Source organism: Amblyraja radiata, chromosome 27 (assembly GCF_010909765.2).
Source record: "Amblyraja radiata isolate CabotCenter1 chromosome 27, sAmbRad1.1.pri, whole genome shotgun sequence".
In the NCBI taxonomy this organism is placed as follows: Eukaryota; Metazoa; Chordata; class Chondrichthyes; order Rajiformes; family Rajidae; genus Amblyraja; species Amblyraja radiata.
In genome coordinates, this window is record NC_045982.1 from 16,938,177 (window position 1) to 16,945,731 (window position 7,555).

Consider the following 7,555-nt stretch of genomic DNA (forward strand, 5'->3'; position numbering starts at 1 on the left):
AGACCCTATACTGGACAGATCTTCGAACAAAGCCTCTACTTTAACTAAATCAGGTAAGGCTCTGCATGCTTTCGCCAAACAACTTGGGCTCACAGACCCATGGAGATTTACATTCCCCACGACTAAATTATTTTCATTTTTTTCCCACGTGCACCGTACCTATACCTGTATAGACTTCTTTCTCTTAGATAACAGACTGCTCTCCAAAATCAAATCCAGCGAGTATCATAGCATCGTAATATCAGATCACGCTGCAACCTCCCTCGATCTCCACTTTCGTAAACGAACTAACCCCTTTAAACAGTGGAGGTTCAACTCCTCATTATTAGCAGAGGCTCACTACATGCAATTCTTGCACTCCCAAATCACCTTATATTTTGAGCTGAATGACTCACCGGACATAGAAAGAGGTATACTCTGGGAAGCTTCAAAAGCCTATATTAGGGGCCAACTTATCTCTTTTGCCTCCAACCTGAAAAGAACAAAGACGTCCCAAACGGCAGACCTGTTACAAAAAATAAAGGACATTGATGACAAATATGCATCTGACCCAGACCCTAACCTTTATAGAGAACGCCTTAGGTTACAAACAGACTTTGACCTCACGTCTACTAATAAAGCTAAGCTACGACTGCTTAAATCTAGGCAACACTTTTTTGAATCTGGGGATAAAGCTGGGAAGCTTTTGGCCCATCAGGCCAGAACCGAGGCGACGTCACGGCTAATTCCAGCCATTAGATCCAGCTTAGGGGAGATTCATACAGATCCTCTTAGAATTAATGAAGCATTTGCTAAATTCTACGCTGAACTATACGTTTCCGATTGTCCTCCCACTGCAGGTGACTTGCTCAGTAGTATGACGTTTCCCCAAATTGACGATGAAGCCACGAGAGACTTGGGTGGTCCCATAACTGTTGCTGAGGTCCAAGCAGCCATCACATCGCTGCAAAGCGGAAAGTCACCCGGCCCTGAAGCTTCACTGTAGAATATTACAAAGCTTTCTCTGCTCTCCTCGCACCAGTCCTGAGAGATATGTACAATGAGGCGTTTTTACATCGTCGCCTACTGCCCACCTTGTCGTGGGCTACTATCTCCCTAATTCTTAAAAAGGAGAAAGATCCCCTGCTTTGTAGTAGCTATAGACCAATTTCACTCCTAAATGTGGACCTCAAAATCCTCTCTAAAGCCCTTGCGCTCCGTCTTCAACGAGTGATGCCCTCTATTATCTCGTTAGACCAAACAGGGTTCATACCAGGCCGACAGTCTTCCCACAATAGTAGGCGTCTCCTTAACATCATCCATTCACCGAGTAGTGAGACCCCGGAGATAGTGGTCTCCCTCGACGCCGAAGAAGCTTTCGACAGGGTCGAGTGGAGGTACCTATATGAGGCGATGGACAGGTTTGGCCTCGGTAATAGTTTTATTCTTTGGGTCAGTCTATTATACTCGTCCCCGGTGGCCTCAGTACAAACAAACGGCACACTGTCGCCCCACTTCCCCCTTCAGAGAGGTACCAGACAGGGTTGCCCGTTATCACCACTTCTGTTTGCTGTCGCGATAGAACCCTTGGCGGTCTGGTTACGCTCAGAGAAGGGCTTTAAAGGTATTACACGGTTCGACACAATTCATAAAGTCTCATTGTATGCAGATGACCTGCTCCTGTACATCTTGAACCCAGTCAGCTCTCTCCCTGTGATTACGAATATTTTAGAACGGTTTGGCACGTATTCTGGTTATAAACTTAACTTCCAAAAGAGTGAGCTATTACCTCATTCAAATGGGCAGAGGACGGGTTTCGCTACCTCGGCGTCTTTATCACAACACCCTTATCTGATATGTTCCACACAAACTTTCTGCCTCTGGTTGAGAAAGCTGAAAGAGATTTTGACCGCTGGTCAGTTTTACCGCTATCCCTCGTGGGCCAGATAAATCTGGTCAAGATGGTCGTCCTACCCAAATTCCTGTATCTTTTCCAGCACGTCCCTATACTTATCACTAAATCTTTTTTTGATAAATTAGAAAGGACAATATCTAAATTTTTATGGGGTAGCAAACCGGTTAGAATCCGAAAGGCGATACTGCAGTCTCCTAAGAGTGACGGCGGTTTGGCACTTCCTGACTTTAGGCGATACTATTGGGCAGCTAACTTGCAAAAACTCCTGTATTGGATGAATGATGATTGCGACCACCTACCGACCTGGGTACACATGGAAAAGGCGAGTTCACATCTCCCGTTGCGGTCTGTCCTATGCTCCCAACTCCCCCTTCCTATAACATCTGTGGGTGCAGGCCCAATTGCGTCCCTCTCGCTCAAGATATGGAGTCAACTCAGGAAAAACTTCGGTTTACAAGGCCCTTCCATCTTGACCCCACTGCTTAAAAACCGCATCTTTAAACCTCCAAGTACAGACCACGCATTCAAAACCTGGCATAGCAACGGTATCAGTAGTATCAAAAACCTATACAAGGATGGCATCTTTTCATCTTTTGCGGAGCTCTCGTCCAACTATAGCCTCCCAAACTCCCACCTTTTTCGTTTTTTCCAGATTTGGGATTTTGTGAAGAAGACATTCCCCCATTTCCCAAATCGCCCCCCTGAAACCCTGACCGATACCATCTTAGCTCTAGATCCCAGCCGGAAGAAATGCATCTCTGTTTTGTATAACTTGTTAGGGTCGGTTATATTGAAACCTCATACCTCATTAAAAGCTGCGTGGGAGGGTGAGCTGAATACGAAACTAACAGACCAGCAATGGGACTCTGCCTTGGACTTGACCCATTCTTCCTCCATATGTGCCCGTCATGGCCTAATCCAATGCAAAGTCCTTCACAAAGTCCACTACACAAATGCAAGATTATCTAGAATTTACCCCGCTGTTAGGGACACCTGCAACAGATGTAATCAATCTCCTGCCAACCGATACCTAGCAGCCTTTTGGAGGAGTATTTGATAAGCAGAGCCTATGGCCAGACTATTCCTCCAAACCCACTGTCAGCCATTTTTGGTACCCCTCCCAACACCAACCTCTCTGTTGCAGTGACACGGGTTCTAGCTTTTACAACCTTGTTAGCCCGGAGACTGATCTTGCTTAACTGGAGGCTCACCTGTCCCCCGACACACACCCGCTGGATTAAGGAGGTGCTTTACAATTTAAAGCTTGAAAAACTTAGGTTCTCTCTCAAAGGCTCTACCAAGACATTCCTAGATACATGGAACCCTTTCTTGGAACTTGTTAACTCTCTCAACTTGTCCCCGGACTCGGAAGAGGACTGAGTGCTCTCCACCATTGTCCTGCTCTACTGCAGCTGCTCTCCCCTTAACTCCCCCCCCCCCCCTCCCCACACTTATTTATTTAATTACTTACTTATTTACTGTTATTAGTGACCCACTTTTTTTTTTTTAGTACTTTATGTTTCGTTTATCTTACCATATTTGTGTGGATGTGTATGTATGTGAGTGTTGTTTGTCCCCGTTTGGTTCCGACCTGATTCGGGTGGGTTGAAGGTGGGTAAGGGTAAGGGCTTTGAGGGTAGCTTACATACTGTTGCACAATTATGCCTTGACTGTCACTGTCTGTTATCATTGTATGTATGCAAATTGCTGTGAAATTCAAATAAAAAGATTTAAATCAAAGATCACACTAAGCATCTGAATTTCTTTCTAAGGAGACTGTAACGTATTACGAAAGGTGAGATCCAAGTGTCCTTTCTGTACACATACTGTGAAGAGGAAATCTGACTTGAAGCGACATCTACGATCACATACAGGAGAGAGACCATATTATTACAATTCCTGTGACAAGCGAGTCACACGACTTGAGCATCTCCGCAACCACCACCTGAGTGTAAGGTCTTGCTGATTACTAAAGTTTTTTTTTTTTTTGCAGTCGACAGGAACTCAATATCCTGCTTGTGCTATATTTTCTGAAGCGAGAAAAAACACCTGTTAGACAATAATGTAAATAATAATGGGGAGGTGGCAGAAATATCATCTGGTCCATATTGACATTATCTCTTGGATAACATCAAATGTGATGTGGAATTCTTTTTCTGCCTCATGATCTGTTTTGGTGGTTTCCTATATGATATTCACCTTTCCCCTTAATATGTCTACAAGTAGCTCTGCTTAACATTAAACATCCATTAGCATTAAACACCATTTATGATTTAAAGGAATTTCTAAAACTTTTATAGCTATTTTGCCTGAATCTCTGAACATCTTGCCTTAGTATCATAGTTGTGTCTCTTTATATTATAAAAAATGAATCTTTATGATTTAGCAGAGGTGCAAATGAACTTGAAGTCCTGAGTCTCAAGAGAGAGATCAAGAGAGTTTTATTGTCATGTGTCCCTGATAGGACAATGAATTTCTTGCTTTCCTTTAGCTTGATGTTGTTAGTTGGTACTGTTTGCCAGCATTGCAACAGGACTTTGCTTTCACTTTTTCTTAAATTCATCATTTTATTCTCATCAACATTTACAATGTGTCTATTGCTCTGATCAACAAGAGCAATGGGTTCTATTTGTTCCTAATAATATTTTGTGTTTCCTTCTCGTTTCATTCATGTCATTGTATTGTTTGAACTTTTCCCAGGTCCACAGATCTAGAGACATCATTACTTGCAAAGTTTGCAAGATGCCATTCACTGGCATTGCAACCAAAACTGCACAAGATGGTGCCAAATCTTGTGCATTAACTGTGCATTAACTGCATAGATCCGTCGAATTCTGATGAGCCTATCGACTTAGATTCACATACAGACCATGATACAGAATTTCAGGAAAGTGACAAAGAGTCTGGCTGGATTTCTAGAGAGCCTGATGGCAAGGCTAAGTTCCTGAGTTCCTGAGTTCTGGGGGAGAAGATCCAGAAAGCTGCCAAGTTCATGCAGCACGAGAAATCCTGGCCGACGAAGATGAACAAGTCTTAAGTTTATGATACCGTTGACAAGAGTGACTGAGGAACATTCTGTGCTGAGTCATTTCTATTAAAGCAAGAAAAGTATAAGAGTTACCCGAGGGGTTCAAAATGTAAGTTGTATCAATTTGAAATTTATTTGCCCCTTAAAATGTTAATGATAACAATTGTATTAGTTGTTTCTCGTTTCTGTTCAATAGGAAAGGTGGGATGGTAATTGTTCAGATTATTGACATTCTATTGTATAGCTTTGTTAAAGTGTTCCATGTTGGATATTGTATGTTTTTAAAACTAAAAGAGACTAAAGCCTATAGCGAAGAACCTCTTCGGCACGTTTGTTAAAGAGAAAATGGATGCACAGAATTGGAGTTAAATTAATATCTTTGTTTCAGTCATAGTGTAATGTTAAAATGTATTTATGTTCAAATATTCACCATCATGTTGCTCTGGTGGAGAGCCTGTGTGGGCATATTGGATCAATGAGCTTCTGTACTGTATCCATATCAACCTACTTTTATATACAACATTTTTTTTGCTCAAAATGGTCTTCAAGATGTAGGCTTACAAACCATTGAATCAGACATGAACAAAAATATAGAGCCCTTGTGTTTGAATCATTTTAGAAATGTAAAAAGGAAAGATTTGATTATCATGGTTAAATTGCGAAATGGTGCTACAGGCAGAATTGATGACATTTATCCATCAACATTGTTACCTGGTTTTGCTACTAAGATTTCAGGCTTTACAGGTGACAGAACATTTTCCATTGTACTTGGTTGGTCACCAAATTGTAATTTTGTTTTCAGCACGCCCTCACTGTCTGCAGGTATTTTCACTGGGTATGAAACACTATCAGTCTGAAGAAGGGGTTCGGCCCGAAACGTTGCCTATTTCCTTCGCTCCATAGATGCTGCTGCACCCGCTGAGTTTCTCCAGCATTTTTGTGTACCTTTGATTTTCCAGCATCTGCAGTTCCTTCTTAAACACATGTAGAAATATATTATGGGGTGATTTGGGTTGGGTTTCTGCAGGAAATTCCATGATATCTCAACTATTCTATAATAGAGCAAACATAGAAACATAGAAAATAGTTGCAGGAGGAGGCTATTCGGCCCTTCGAGCCAACATCGCCATTCATTGTGATCATGGCTGATCATCCACAATCAGTAACCCGTACCTGTCTTCTCCCCATATCCTTTAATTCCGCTAGCCCCTAGCACTCTATCTAACTCTCTTTTAAATTCTGTGGCAGAGAATTCCACAAATTCACAACTCTCTGGGTGAAAACGTTTTTTCTCATCTCAGTTTTAAATGGCCTCCCCTTTATTCTTAGACTGTGGCTCCTGCTCCTTGACTCCCCCAACATTGGGAACATTTTTCCTGCATCTAGCTTGTCCAGTCCTTTTATAATTTTATATGCTTCTATAAATTCCCCTCTCATCTTACTAAATTCCAATGAATACAAGCCAAGTCTTGCTAATCTTTCCTCATATGACAGTCCCGCCATGAAGATGGTTGTCAGAAATTACAGCAGGATCTTGATCAGTTGGGCAGGTGGGCTGAGGAATTGTTGATGGAATTTAACAGAGAAATGTGAAGTGTTGCATTTTGGTAGCACAAACATAGGTAGAACTTACATAGTGAATGGTGGGGCTCGGGAGTGTTGTAGGGCAGAGGGATCTAGGAGTACAGGTACATAGTTTGTTGAATGTGGCATCTCAGGCAGATAGGTTGGTCAACAAGGCTTTGGGCACATTGGCCTTCAGCAGTCAGGGCATTAAGTATAGAAGTTGGGAGGTCCTGTTGCAGTTGTATAAGATGTCGGTGAGGGTATTTAGAGTATTGTGCTCAGTTTTGGGCACCACGTTGTAGGAAAGATGTCAAACAGGAAAGGGTGCGGAGAAGATTTATGAGGGTGTTGCCAGGACCCGAGGGCCTGAGCAAAAGGGAGAGATTGAGCAGACAGGGACTGTATTCCCTGTAGCGCAGGAGGATGTGCAGTGATCTTATAGAGCTGTACAAAATCATGATAGGAATAGATTGGGCACACTCATGCCCAGTGTAGGGGAAATCAAGAACCAGAGGGCATAGGTGAGGAGGAAAGATTTAATAGGAACGTGAGGAGTAACCTTTTCAAGCAAAGGGTGGTTGGTGCATGGAACGAGCTGCCAGAGGAGATAGTTGATGCATGTACTATCGCAACATTTAAGAAACATTTAGACATAGGATAGGATTAGAGGGATGTCGGCCAAATGCAGGCAGGTGGGACGTGTAGATGGGGCACGTTGGCCAGTGTGGGCAAGTTGGGCCGCCATTCAGTATAGAAATTATATGCATTCATGTTAAAATGTTTTAAGTTCAAAATTTATTTCAAGAATAATATATTCTAAAATAGTTTAACACTGAACATTAAAGCAACTTTCATAACAAATCGCATTATTCCTATCATCGTCATAACTTCGCTAGTAATATTTACAAATCATAAAAAGAGCATAGACACAAGAAGCTGGAGTAACTCAGCCGGGCAGGCAGCATCTCTGGAGAGAAGGAATGGGTGACTTTTCGGGTTGAGACCCTTCTTCAGAATGGAGGCTCCATAAAGAGCATATCGTGAATGCTACTTATCGCAAAATGCGA